This window comes from Rattus norvegicus, chromosome 1 (assembly GCF_021556685.1).
Source record: "Rattus norvegicus strain SHRSP/BbbUtx chromosome 1, alternate assembly SHRSP_T2T, whole genome shotgun sequence".
NCBI classification, from domain to species: domain Eukaryota; kingdom Metazoa; phylum Chordata; class Mammalia; order Rodentia; family Muridae; genus Rattus; species Rattus norvegicus.
The window spans coordinates 72,437,826-72,453,073 of record NC_141534.1 but is presented as its reverse complement, the minus strand read 5'-3'; the positions used below and the strand labels follow the sequence as shown (position 1 = coordinate 72,453,073).

General features: G+C 40.1%; 1 protein-coding gene across 11 annotated transcripts in view; it reads right to left on the bottom strand.

The window, feature by feature from the left end:
* Zfp758l1 (zinc finger protein 758 like 1) overlaps positions 1–12,892 on the bottom strand; it is a 33,257-nt gene extending 20,365 nt beyond the window's left edge. For 8 of the 11 annotated variants that reach the window (XM_087606020.1, XM_087606007.1, XM_087606004.1 and 5 more), the window contains exons 1-3: positions 12,655–12,892; positions 11,495–11,610; positions 11,002–11,092 (exon numbers count right to left, since the gene is read on the bottom strand). The gene's annotated coding sequence lies outside the window, so the exon portion shown is untranslated. Of the gene's footprint in view, positions 1–8,144; positions 8,178–11,001; positions 11,093–11,494; positions 11,611–12,654 lie in introns of all 11 variants that reach the window. The other 3 variants (XM_087606006.1, XM_087605988.1, XM_087605985.1) reach the window with 1 other exon arrangement.
* Positions 12,893–15,248: the final 2,356 nt, after the last annotated feature.

Sequence of the window (15,248 nt, the reverse complement as noted above, 5' to 3'; positions counted from 1 at the left end):
GGACATTGAACTACCTGAGGACCCAGAGATACCTCTCTTGGGCATATACCCAAAAGATGCCCCAACATATAACAAAGACCCATGCTCCTCTATGTTCATAGCAGCCTTATTTATAATAGCCAGAAGCTGGAAAGAACCCAGATGCCCTTCAACAGAGGAATGGATACAGAAAATGTGGTCCATCTACACAATGGAATATTACTCAGCTATCAAAAACAACGAGTTTATGAAATTCGTAGGCAAATGGTTGGAACTGGAAAATATCATCCTGAGTGAGCTAACCCAATCACAGAAAGACATACATGGTATGCACTCATTGATAAGTGGCTATTGGCCCAAATGCTCGAATTATCCTAGATGCACAGAACACATGAAACTCAAGAAGTATAGACAAAATGCGAATGCTTCACTCCTTCTTTAAAAGGGGAACAAGAATATCCATGGGAGGGAATAGGGAGGCAAAGTTTAGAACAGAGGCAGAAGGAACACCCATTCAGAGCCTGCCCCACATGTGGCCCATACATATACAGCCACCAAACTAGATAAGATGGAAGAAGCAAAGAAGTGCAGGCTGACAGGAGCCGGATGTAGATCTCTCCTGAGAGACACAGCCAGAATACAGCAAATACAGAGGCGAATGCCAGCAGCAAATCACTGAACTGAGAACGGGACCCTCATTGAAGGAATCAGCGAAAGGACTGAAAGAGCTTGAAGCGGCTTGAGATCCCATATAAACAACAATGCCAAGCAACCAGAGCTTCCAGGGACTAAGCCACTACCCAAAGACTATACATGGACTGACCCTGGACTCTGACCCCATAGGTAGCAATGAATATCCTAGTAAGAGCACCAGTGGAAGGGGAAGCCCTTGGTCCTGCCAAGACTGAACCCCCAGTGAATGGGATTGTTGGGGGGAGGGTGGTAATGGGGGGAGGATGGGGAGGGGTTAGTGAGATGTTGGCCCAGAAACCGGGAAGGGGAATAATAATCGAAATGTAAATAAGAAATACTCAAGTTAATAAAGTGAAAAAAAAAATCCAGCAACAAAAACAAATGCTGGATCCTCTTTATGTATCCAGTCTGCTAGTATATGTGTTTTTATTGGTGGATTGAGTCCATTGATGTTAACAGATATTAAGGAATAGTAATTGTTGTTAAGTGTTATTTTTGTTGTTAGAGGTGGAAGTATGCTTGTATGGCTCTCTTCTTTTGGTTTTGTTGCAAGATTACGTTCTTGCTTTTTCTAGGGTGTAGTTTCCCTCCTTGTGTTGGAGTTTTCCATTATCCTTTTTTAGGGCTGGATTTGTGAAAAGATATAGTCTAAATTTGACTTTGTCATGGAATATCTTGGTTTCTCCATCTATGTTGACACTTTTGCCGACTATAGTAGCCTGGGCTGGCATTTGTGTTCTCTTTGGGTCTGTATGACATCTGCCCATGATCGTCTGGCTTTCATAGTCTCTGATGAGAAGTCTGGTGTAATTCTGATAGGCCTTTATATGTTACTTGACATTTTTCCCTTACTGCTTTTAATATTCTTTGTTTTGTGCACTTTGTGTTTTGACTATTGTGTGACAGTAGGAATTTCTCTTCTGGTTCAATCTATTTGGAGTTCTGTAGACTTCTTGTATGATTATGGGCATGTCTTTCTTTAGATTAGGGAAGCTTTCTTCTATAATTTTGTTGAAGATATTTACTGACCCTTTAAGTTCTGAGTCCTCGCTCTCTTCCAAACCTATTATTCTTAGGTTTGACATTGTGTCCTGGATTTCCTGGATGTTTTGAGTTAGGAGCTTTTTGCATTTTGCATTTTCTTTGATGGTCATGTCAATGTTTTCTACGGTATCTTCTGCCCCTGAGATTCTCTCTTCTATCTCTTGTATCCTGTTGGTGATGCTTGCGTCTATGACTCCTGATCTCTTTCCTAGGTTTTTCTATCTCCAGGGTTGTCTTCCTTTGTGATTTCTTTACTGTTTCTATTTCCATTTTTAGATCCTGAATGGTTTTGTTCAATTCCTTCACCTGTTTGGTTGTGTTTTCCTGTAATTCTTTAAGGGTTTTTTGTGATTCCTCTTTAAGGGCTTCTACTTGTTTACCTCTGTTGTCCTATGTTTCTTTAAGAGAGTTATTTATGTCCTTCTTAAAGTCCTCTATCATCATCATGAGATGTGATTTTTAAATCCAAATCTTGCTTTTCCGATGTGTTTGGATATCCAGCATTTGCTTTGTTGGGAGAACTGTGCTCTGATGATGCCAAATAGTCGGGGTTTCTGTTGCTTAACTAGGGGTTTAGTTCCTTGACTATTGCTATCAGGTTGTCTCTAGTGCTAGCTTGTTTTGCTGTCTCTGACAGTGGCTTGACCCTCCTATAAGCCTGTGTGTCAGCACTCTTAGAGACCTGTTTTCTATCAGCTGGATCTGGGTTCAGAGAGCTGTGGGCCTAGTTCAGCTCTGGGTGCTGGCAGAAAATGGGAGAGTCCTATCCTAGACTGCTCCTGGGTTTGTGTGTCTTTAGGCCTCCAGGCGAGTTGCTTGGAGCAGAAGAGTTTGTCTTACTTCTGCTCTCAGGTGTGTCAGCATTCCTAGTGACTGGCTTTCAGCTCTAGGGCTCAGTCAGAAACCGGTAGGGTCCTGCCCCTGACTGCTCCTAGATTCCTGTGCCCAGAGGGGACTAGGCAGGTTCCTCTTGGGCCGGGAATGTGAGCAGAAGTAGTTGTCTTCTATGAGCTCTGCGAATTGTCTGCACTTCTAAGAGTCCAGCTCTCTCTCCCATGGGATTTAGGTACTGCCTATGGACTTATCTTACAAAGGCATTTTCTTAATTGAGGTTCTCTCCTTTCAGAGGCTTTGGCTTATGACAATTTGACATAAAATTATCCGGCACAGCATGTTTTTCCAACAAACAAGAAATATAATTCTGCAAGTCAAAAACTAAATATTCCATGACAAAGCTCAAAACTGATAATTGTCTTAATAAGTTATAAACTCCATAGACAATATCAATTAGTTTTGTACATTTCAACAGAAGATTCTGAAAAGTCAGCAAACCACTCAGTGTCTAAGAATTTCTTGGAAGCCCTGGTGTAGCACTTAAACTATTAAAAGTGTTCGGAAGGCTACTGGGTGAAAGCATTGTCAATGGCTGTCCATGTATCATAATTCGGTGTGCTATGATACCAACTCTCTGGGCAAAGTATGTCCAATAGTGTAATAATGCCAAGACTATTTGGTGAGTAAAAGGATTTCTGGTTCCATCTAAGGACAAACCAATGAGAGAAAAGCACAGATGACACTGGAAAGCAGGTAAAAGTCAATGACTGGGACAATTATAGGGTATAAGAGGAAATCCACTCCTGAAATATAGGTACACGTAGAAAATACTAAAAGTACCTTGAAAGAGTTCTCTTGCACCATAGCCTAGAGCTACTGTCATCCCCAGTCAACAAGACTTTGTTTGCAAAAACAAACTGTTAATTTTGAGAAACTGCTTAGTGCACAATCAATGATGGAAAAATAATATTAGCACATCCAAACAGGGAACATTACAGAAGAGTGGAGAATAATGTAAGGGTTAAAGGATGGGGGATGACTTACAGAAATTCATGTTGTCATAAAACATCACAGTTGGATTTATGAACACATGACAACAGCCTGGCTACAGCTCAAAACCTGTCCCACAACATACAAGAGGGACTGAAAGGAAGAAATTGTGGAACCAGAGATGTGACAGAGGACACAGTAATGGTGCAAGCTCTCCAGGGAGCAATAGTTATAAAGACCACTCTCTTAAAATGCAAGTGGCAGACAGGGATTTTAGGAAGCATGGATGAATGTAAATTCCAGGAGCTTTGAAATAGCTGCAATAGCAAGAAAAACAGATAATGTAAATACTATATGTATTCTTCTCTAAATAAATACTCCAATATCGATAATATAAGTGGAAAAACCAGAATAAGTTATAGTTTGTGTGAGCTAAAAGTTACCAATAACAATAAAATATGCACAACAGAATTTTGAGAGCCAGTATAGAATATGGTGCTGTCTTTACAATAGTTATAATTTTAAGCACAAGGGATTCATAGTCAATAATAGGATGGTGATGAAAAATGGACACAGCCATATATAAATTTTTAAGAGAAAAGTCAGGATGTTTTCACCTGGCATACCTCTTCATAACTCTTGCCTGTGACATTCAGGCTGAGTAGTACTGTCACCTGCATCAGTAAAAACTTTAATGCCGAAGGACAGATGCTGTATTTCAATAAATATGGGAAAGGAATGTGTCAGATGACTTAGTCGGGTCCTTGTCTTCAACTGAAAAGGTTTATTTTCAATACACAGAGAATGAGCTGGAGGTCTTCCTGTGGTATGATAAGTAACTCATGTTTTTACATGATTCCACCATGAAGTTTTCTGTCCAGGGCTTCTATATTAAAACCCAGAAGTGAAATTTCCTCAAATACACACACACACACACACACACACACACACACACACACACACACACTTACTTCTAACAGCCATATGTTTACATATCTGGCTCTTCCATTCAAAGAGCCCTGAGCATACAATCCAAGAACTAAACAGGATGGGCAAGAATGTCAGCGTTCCCAGATACCTATGTGTCAGTATTGCTTGTCTGAGCATGAACACTACATAGTATTGAGCATTAAACTTCATATAGTAGACGAAGTTCAAGATAGTTATGCTTAGTATTCAGACTGTGGGCCTCTCGATTTATAGGAGGAGGCTATCGTTAGGATAGTCTCTCTGAGGCTGCCTCATCTCCCAGATCTATCTTGCTCCCTCACATTTAATTGCTATGTAAATAGGCACTCATTTCCCAATTATCTACTCATATACCAACATGGGCTTGGAAATACAATCCATATGAATATTTATCCATATTCTAATGTTCAGTGAGCGTGCAATAATATATTTAAAGCCCTGAAAGAAAATAACTGCCAACCATAGATTACACACATGACTACTAGAATTGACAGAAAAGGAAGTACATTTGAAGGGGTCAATAATTAGCATACTATTGAAGGGCCCAACTTAACATTACAAACTCTAGGAAAGGAATATATTTTATAGAGGAATTAATGAATACAGGAGAACTGGAAAGCAACCAACCCATCATGTATAACACAAGAAAACATTAACCCTTACAGGGAATAGAGAACAGTATCATCAGTAATCCATCATCCAGAATAGCATGTAGGGAGCCATTCTGAGCTATACAGTCACAAAGGATGTGGAGCGTGGGTGTGGCGGCAGTCCCAAGATGGCGCCCGGGACTGCAGTTAAGTCTCATGACTAGCACCTGACTTCCTCACACACCTGAAACTAGCCACGTCCATTGTGAGAGCTGCACAGGCGCACCATGATGCAAGATCAGGCCATGTGATGTGGATCTATGAACTTCGGGAGGATATAAGGGAGTGTGCTAGGGAGGAAGGGGGAGGAAGGGAAGAAAAGAGAGATTGCTGCTTGCATGCAGAAAGAAAGGTTCCAGTATAAACTGCTTTGAGAAGAACGTCGTGGTGTCACTCCTTTCTGCGGGACAGAGATGGAAGCGACAATAGCAGCAAAAGCTTCTAGAATAGAAACCTGAGACGTGAAATCTCAGTAGGAACAGAATTTCATCTACCATTCTTAAAATTTCATCATAAAATTCCTTGTAGAAGTTCAAATAGCATGAACTCTCACCTCAGGTGTATGTTGGGCCACACCTTTAATCCCAGCACTCAGGAGGCAGAGGCAGGCAGATCTTTGAGTTCAAGCCCAACCTGGGCTACAGATTGAAGTCCAAGACCACCAGGGGTACACAGAGAAATCCTGTCTTCAAAAACCAAAGGGGATGGGGAAGTGGGTGTGTGTGTTTGTGTCAATCTAGATTTATAGTCCAGGAAGAAGAAAATGTACTATAATAGGGGAAAGTTCATATTCTCCCCAGTCATACTTAAAGTAGAATTTTAAAGTAGCTAGAGAAGATGGAAGGAGTTAGGCTTGGTGGTTAGCAGCATTGCTTGTTCAAGAGGAACACTACGTGTCAGCTCATAAAACTGTCTGTGACTCTAGTTCTGGAGGGTACAATGTCCATCTCTGTGGGCACTGCATACATGTATATGTATGTACACCAACATGCAGACGAAACACCCATACACACATAATAATAATTATAAAAGAACAACCTATAGAAGTTTGAAAGAGACAAAAAACCCCAAAAAACAAAGAGATACAGTAGGAAAGACATTGAACTTACCCTTTTCAACAACAATGTGATTGCTTATATAAGCTATCTGAAGATACCACTAGAAACTTTTATACTTGACAAATGTTTTAGTAATATTGGAGAATGAAGAGATAACATAAGCAAATCTCCAGTTTAATGAGCAGGTTGAAAAAACAAATGAGGATTATATACCATTCTCAGAAGTTTCAAAGACCTTCAGAGCTCTTTGTGCTTCAATTTCAGGAAGGAAGTATTAATTTAATGTGTCCATAATCCTCAGCCATGAGGGAATTACAAACTTGAGCATGAGTGATACTCCATCTCACCAGAATGACTAATGTGAAGAAACCAAATAAGGGGCTGTCAGGATGATGTGGTAGTTAAGAGCACATACTGTTTTTTCTAGACTACCTGAATTAGAATCCCGGAACTAACACATGGGCTCACAACAATCCATAACTACTCTCCCAGGAGATTCAATGCCTTCTTGTGACCTCCACAGGCACCAGGCACACAGACATACATATTCCCAAAAGAAATGTATACATAAATAAAATAAAATAACAAAAACAAGAAAATAAAATAGATGCTCATAAGGTAGAAGAATCACAGAGGCAACTATAACTGTAATTTGCTGCTAGCCTTATACACATGCTGATTTTGACAACAATGACACTATATACACAACTCTTTATATATGTGTTATCCCCTCAAAAAATAATAAACAACAAATATAATCAAATGCCCAGGAATGCATCTGAAGAAATGGTAAAGTGGGTCCTTATTCTAACTCCTATTGGGAATGCAAACTACTGCAAACAGTAAAAGTCACTTTGGAGAGGACTGAAACCACCTATATGCACTACCATATTATCCTGCAGAATACAAGGCTGCTTCAATGTGTGTAGATCTCTCAGTGTAAGCTTGTGACTATCTAGAATGTAACAGAAGGATCATGACCGTGTCAAAATAATCCATAAAACACCTGTGGGAAATTTTCATGTTTGCTCTTTATCAAAGATTTGAAGAACCTGGCAATGGGGAAAACACAACCTATGAATACTAAACACGAGAAGCCACAAACCTAAACTCCACGTTTTACTAAATGAGGAAAACTAGAAGGAGTACAACCTTCTCAGGACAGGAACAAGGGTGTACAGTCTGTTCATACTCATCAGCACAGTGCATCAAATGTTATCCAGACCAAAAAGGAAAGAGAAAAAAATTCAATTTAAAGGGGTTAATACAGGTCAGAGAGCAACTTATTCCAAAGACATAAAATATTCTTTGGGGTTTCGGGAGGGGAGGCAGGGAGTGAAAAGGCAGGTATTTGAAGACAGGACTTCTCTGTGTGGCTCTAGCTGTCCCGGAATTCACTATATAGACTGGCTTTGAACTTACCAAGATCTGCCTGCCTCTACCTCCCAAGTGCTGGGATTGAAGGTGTTTGCCACCACTGCTCAGCAAGAAATATAATTTTCAACTTCAAGAATTATAAATATTCCATAAGAAAGCTCAGATCTGATAATCTTTGAAATGAGCCATAAAACTCAGTTGTTTTACATAAGTTTTACAAGATGAGGGTGAGAATAAGGCAAACCACTAAGACCTCCATAATATCTAGGAAACATCTCAGATGCCCTGATGATAGCCTTCAGAGCAACAAAAGGTGCTGTGTAAGCTAGTGGACAAGAAAAGTCCTTAATAACCTCACCCAGAGGGCTGGAGAGATGGCTCAGAGGTTAAGAATACTGTTCCAGAGGTCCTGAGTTCAATTCCGAGCCAACACGTAGGGGCCTATCTCCATTTATACTTCTATGCTTCAATCCAATGCCCTCTTCTGGCATGCATGTAGAAAGGGCACTCATATACATAAAATAAATAAATAAATCTTAAAAACCCTTACCCAGACATGGACCACCTGTGCCATATTACCAACCTGCAAGAGACTCTATGTTAATCTACTGACATAGCACGGGCCCATCAGAGTTACCAGGAAACATCAGCAACCAGCTGGTCAGTGCCCTTGTGGTATTCCACTGTCTCTCGTCTTACCAAATATCCTCTCCTGGAACATCAAAACTATATGAATTCTGGAATATTTTGCCCCTTAGAAATATTTTCTACATATGAGATTCTTCAGCAAATTCTATTTAAAAAGTTAAGAAAGCCAGACGGACTCTATGTCACTCTGGATCGCTCGCATGTGGGGAAGGTTTGGAGGCATGCAAGGGGACAGGATATAAAATTGTTTAATTGAACTCAGGGCTCAGACTTTAGATGGACATCAGCTGACCCTGTGTATGTCAACACTGCACAATAAAACCGTCTCCTGAATCAGAGCTTGGTGGTTACTTCCTTTGGTTTCCTAAAGCAGTGTTACGGTGTGAAGACAGTTTTCTACTTAAGGAAATGCTGTCTGGTTGAATTCTGGGCCAGTTCCTGATAAGGAAATATGTGCAATGCAGTGGTGACTTATGTCACCATGACTTTGAAGGTAACAGGCCACAGGAGGTAAGTGACTCATGATATTTTGCTATATGTGTAAGTACTCAATCTGCCTTTACCAGGCTCTGTCCACAACTTAGCCTACTTTCAGTCTGGGTCAGAGGATCTTTGTATGTAATGGTCAAAAGTTACTTCAGAGATTTTTTACTGGTTGCATATGGAGAATGAGTGACTGCTTATGGCATAACCATGGAGAGGAAATTTAAATAACCTGGTTCAAGTCCCAGGGAACATGGCAAAGAGGGGACAAAGACTGGGAAAGCAGAAGAATAGGGAGGTAATCGAAGATACACACAATATATTGAATAACAGTCACAAAAATAGTCACAAGAAAACTAATTTTACATTGAAACACAAAGAATCTGAGTGTAGAGAGCACCCCAGCTACATAAAGCAGAGCCTGAGTTATCCCAAAAGTGATTCCAGATGATACTGCAGAGCTAAATGACCTCCAGAATATAGGAATGGCAGAAGAGTAGATATACAGCCCTATGCCACAGAGCAGCAGATCCAGAAACAGAACAATAGCAATGACATGTGATTTTCAACAAAATAACATAGGTGTACTACATAACAGGTGGCCTCCTTCATCAACCCAACATATTGGAAAAGTATCCACACAAATGAACCTCTATACATTCTCTCCCATTATACAATGAATCACAGACTTTGGCTTCATGTATGAGCTGAAGTCAAAAAGGATGCATGGAAATCCTAAAAATTAAAACCATAAAGAAATAACAGTTAAATGTATTAGCTAGCTATTTACCATATGACAGGTTAACACTCAAAATATATCATAAGAAAAAAACGCAAGCAAATAAAAATAACTTCAATTAAGAAGCAAATAGTTTTAAGAGATCATGCTAAAAGGCAGTCACAATGGCCGATTAGTACACATTAAAAATGCTTCACACCATGAGTCATGAAAGAAATGCTCACCTAGTGTGCACCAAGATCACATATTAGGTCAGTGAGAGCTAGTCAGGGAGCACACTCAGATTTGCACAAAATGAGTCCTGAAGACAATGTAACAGAAAGAACTCAAGAGATACAGTGTCAGTGAGAAGCCAACTTACTGCAGCCACCATGCAAGTCAGTGTGCAGCTTCCTCAACTGTCAAATAATCAAACTATTCACAAAGATTTAGCTATCACATGTGTTGTTTCATAATACTATGTTCTTGCAAAAATGAATTAGTCACTGACCAACATGCATGTGGACAGAAACAGCAGGTGGAAAACAGAAGAATAAAAATGTGACACAGAAAACACTGACAGGCCACTAGCATGGATACACAATTGCCAAGGACGTTTCTCTTAAAGTGATTCATTTCAACAGGAATGGGATATTTCAACAAAGTACGCAAAGGTAATAGTATCATAGTATGAAATTTAAGAAAGCACAGAATCCGAAATGCTTCAGAAGATGAAACCAAGATTTCAAACTCTATTAAAAGTATAGCAATGAAAATCAGTGAGTATTGGTGTTAAGACAAAATGTCAATGGAAAGATAACACACACCATTTACAGTTCTGCAGAGACACTAAACAATGCTTATCAAAGTTCTGATGGCATGATTTTAGGAAAGAAACAGAATCTAAAGGAACATTCAAAATGTCAAAGTTAGGAGATCAGAAAACAAACCTAAGACATGATTTTCCCTAATTTTACAAAATGCTAAAGTTACAGTAAGAAAAATCATTTAATATTGCAATGAAGAGACAAAAGAGAGAGACTAATCAAATGGGGTCTTGGTCACTGACCTGAAGTCATATAAATTATGTTTTTTCCTAGTTAATACATATAAAGTCAGTGACATGTAAAATAGGATGATCTTGAAATGATTTATAAAAGAATATTCCAAAAACTTTTTTTAGAGAAACAATGTGGCAAAACCAACCTCAAGTCTCATTTGCACTTTGTTTGTTAAAATTTTTCTTTAGGGTTTCTATTTAAGCTGATGGGTATCCACGTTCTGCTGCATGTATATGTGTGTGTGTGTGTGTGTGTGTGTGTGTGTGTGTGTGTGTGTGTGTGTGTGTGTGTAACTAGGTCAGAAAAGGCATCAGAGCTCTGAAAACAAAGTATGTATAGGTGTTAGTCAGTATGTGGATGCTGAGAATGAACCCACGTCCTCTTCAGAGCAGAAACAGCTACTAACTGTTGAACCATCTAAATAGTGCCTCCCCACAATTCCATTTTCCATCTCACTTGACCCTCTCACCATACCTAACTCAATCCCTCCAAAATACCTGGTATATTTGCTTCTGTGTCTTTCCGTTCCACCTTCTAGGCCTCTCTGTTCTGCTTCAAAATTGAGCAGCTCTGGCTTATGTGTAAGACCTGCACAAGAAAGAGATTTTAAAGAAAACACCTGAATTTCTAACACAGGACTATGTTCTGCAGATAATGAGAAAGTAAAATAGAAGGTTCTACAGATGATTCCCCTGGTGTCGTTCAGGGTCAGAATATAGAAAATACTTAGAGGCCATTTTCAGTTAGCATACGTGGAGGCCCATCACTTCTAATCACAGCTCAATCAAAACGCAAGAGCAGAAATGAAGCTGAATGAGTGGGACGACTGTATTACACACCACTGAGTTCTCAATCTGTCATGGAACAAAAAAATGACAGCAGCCTTCAACCACCCCAAAGGACACTCATTCTCATAAGGCTCACACACTTGCAGAGTAGTTTTCCTAGGAACCCCAAGGAGCAAAGGTGCTACAAGCAAACTATTCTCACCCACGGCAAAGAGAATGCTGCAATTCTGCAACAGCCTATCTCTGTACAAAGTCGTCGAAGCAGGATCCAGTCATTGCCCGGTATTCCACTGTCACAGCCCTAGCTGTCAAGCAACCCTGAAATTAAAAACCAAAGGAAGTGAGTGCTTGAGCCATCTCTGTTTCTGCACTGCTTTAATCCCAGCACTCAGAAAGTAGAAGCAGGCAGATAGATATCCCATGTGCAGTCAGATATGGTGAGTTCTTAGACAGGGCAGAATTGAAATACTTATTCAACCAAACAAAATCAAAACCATGTCACCTTGGCCATGTGTCCATGGGCAGGGTGCTTTTCTTGAAACAGAAAGAGAAAATATTGCACATATACTTGCATGATCAGAATTATTTAAGAGATGCTTTCCAATTTTGTTCCAATCTAGTGTTTTATAGCTGTAAAAGAGTGTGGCCTGATATCATCTCACAACATGCATACATTCTGTGATTTTTTTTTCCAGAATCTAAGCTGTAAGTTAAGAATTAAACCTATGAGAACACATTTCAGGATGCTGTATTTGCATCCTAGTGTGCTTACATCTCAGATGGAAAATAACGGACTTTTAAAAACTGTCATGGGAACTGACACCCTCACACATGCATACAGAAAAGCAGAAAACCAATGAACATAAAATAGTTTTTATAAGTTTGCTTAGTAAATATTAACGTTTACAGACGTAACCGTAAAGTTTGGTAAAATATACATTCTGATTCCATCAAGTCTGCAGTGACTAATATCTAAAAAGTTCTTGGGGATGCCTAGTCCCCAGGGTAAAAGATCACCCTCTGAAGGCCACTTTCGTGGTCGGAAATGTAGTAAATGGGGGTAGTTAGAAAGCGTGGTTGTGTTTAAGCTCCACAGGACTTGCATCGCATTACAGTGGGAAAAAGAACCACGTTTACCAACAACAAATAATTCAAGTCCTCTATGAGATTGTTTTGTAAATATCCTGGCAACCATAAAATGAATGAAAAAATCCATAAGGCCCAGCTCTCGTAATGTAAAATTTATCGATAAGGGTGAGACATCCACAGCAGTTTCAGTGCGGGTTTCCTTACGAGCAGCAGAGAAACTAATCACTCCTGGTCAGGTTCCCTCATGTTTCCAAACCCCGCAGCTCCTCTGACCTGGGAGGTTCAGGGCCGCCGGCAGCGATTCCCGCTGTTGCTCTGCTGACTCTCCCGGGACGCCCCGAGTGGCACCTGTGGCTGCGGGGAGTTTTCACCACCAGTTTAGACCCCAACCTGTCTCCTTTGTAACCCGGTTCTGAAGCAAGGTTGCTTCCCATATCCCCCCGGGGGGATGGGGGAAGGAGATGGCGAGTGTCTGAAATCCTACTTCCTTCCGTTCCTCAGTGCCTCATCTGGCCCCACCCATCACATACCTGTTCAGGTCACATGCCTTGTGGCTCCCTCCCACCCACTTCCTCTACCCCATTCAGATTCCCATCCTCCTCGCTATTTCTGGGTCTGAAGACAGCAAATGTCCATTGATCACTCGCCAGCAATCCTGAATTTGGCAACAATCCTAGTTCTGCTGTAAAATCCAGTTCCTCCCTTCCCTCTGTACTAGCAATGACTTGTGGGAAATTCTGCTGCTTCGGGAATTTTTTTTCTCCAGAGTCCCTTTAGCCTACTCTGTTCAGCAAGCTTAATATAGACAACCAAAATTTATGTGACTGCCTTGTGTACAGGATAGGGAATCACAGGCGTGAAAAACCGTAACTTAATTCAGGCTCAGCTTGGTACTGAGGTCAAATGAGCAGCCTGCAGCAAGAAAGTGTGGTGTCCTTGAAATGGTTCACTGTGGTACTCAGGGGCATAAGGGCAGTTAGACTGGTACTCAGACCCTCTCTGTGGCAGGTTGAGGCTTATACAAATTTGCCATTTGCCAAGAGGCTTCTGAGAAGGCTGCAGCTTGAGACAAAGGAATGAAACCAATCTAATTCCCAACTGTACAAGAGGAAAATGTTTTTTTTTTTTTAAAAAGTGTCACGAAAAGCTTCAAAATAGGATGTTCAATAGATTATAAAACTATGCCAAATCCAGACATTTTGTGAAACACAGTGGCCTTTATTTGGTGTCAACTGGACCTCGAGATAATATGAACAGCCTTACAGCAACAAAAAAGGGCTTAGATATTCTTAACAACCAGAAAACGCAATAATGAGTGGATTCAAAACTCAAGGTTCAAACTTTCAAACAGAAAAACCTCAAAAAAAAAAAAAAGAATATTAAAGAAAAAAAATGAATGCATAAGAAACCAGATTAAATTTACTGAAGTATATCAGTGGTTTTTTGTACACGTACTATTTTTCTTGAACTTGTGCCTGGCGTCACAGGAAGTAAAAAGACATCATAGCCCCTGGATCTTGGGACTGAATCTTTTCCTCTGGAAATCACCTTCTCTTGATGCAAGTGGTCTCTGCACTGTCCAACACTGGTTTCCCCTCTTTCTTCTTATGTTAGAATTCACTGAATCCAGTGTTTGCTTTCAACACTGCCACCTTGTCAGTGTCTTTCCCTTACATGATCATAGGAGATATCTGTCACAACATTGTCACCATGTGTTAACTGCACCATAACTTCTAATTTCTAATGTGATGACTCCTAGATTAAAGTTACTGGTCATCTAAATTTGCTAGAGTATCTCAAAGACACACACACACATACATATGAATATATATATATGTATATGTATGGTGTAAAGTTATTAGCATTCCTACAGACAAGAGAACAATGAGGTTATTGTCTTAGTCAGGGTTTGTATTCCTGCACAAAACATCATGACAAAGAAGCAAGTTGGGGAGGAAAGGATTTATTCAGCTTACACTTCTCCATTGTTGATCACTACCAAAGGAAGTCAGGACAGGAACTCAAGCAGGTCAGAGAGCAAAAGCTGATGCAGAGGCCATGGGGGAACATTAGTTACTGGTTTGCTTCCCCTGGCCTGCTCAGCTTGCTTTCTTATAGAACCCAGGAGTGGTTCCAGCCCAGGGGTGGCACCTCCCACCCTTGATCACTAATTGAGAAAATGCCATACCATTGGATCTCATAGAGGCATTTCCTCATTGGAAATTCCTTCTCTGTGATAACTCCAGCTTGTGTCAAGTTGACACACAAAACCAGCCAGTACATATATATTTAAAGTGGCAAAAAAAAAAAAAATCCAAAAAACCTGTGAACCATAGTGTACTAAGAAACATTGGCTGTTAAAATTCACAGAGAAGGAAGCTCATCTGAAGAAAGTTATGCACTCATGCAGCCCCTCAGATCATAATTAGAGGAAAAATTGTACATAGGCAAACCAGAGAGAAGTTACCCAAGAGAACACAGGAAATGAAATAATTGACCTGAAGAATAGATAAGTAGAGGACAGCTGGGGAATATCACACACAACCAGCAAAGCACTATTTGAAACTAGAGGTGAGAGAAATACTATGGGTAATTTTACCCACCATTATATTAAAAACACATAACAAAAATATCAGAAATGAAAGCCCTATGAAATAAAAATCTCAGTAGAAATGGAAGTGTCATGAGACAAACTTCAACAAAATCCTGTGATAAACTCTGAAAGGATCTAGGAAGAAATAGACCATGGCTCAACACAGTAAAGGGCATGTGTATCACACCTAGGCCAAGAGTACAGTGCAGAGAAAAAAAATGGAATAATTCTAGCAGGAACACTAGAGGAAGAGATGATGCACGAAATTAACTAT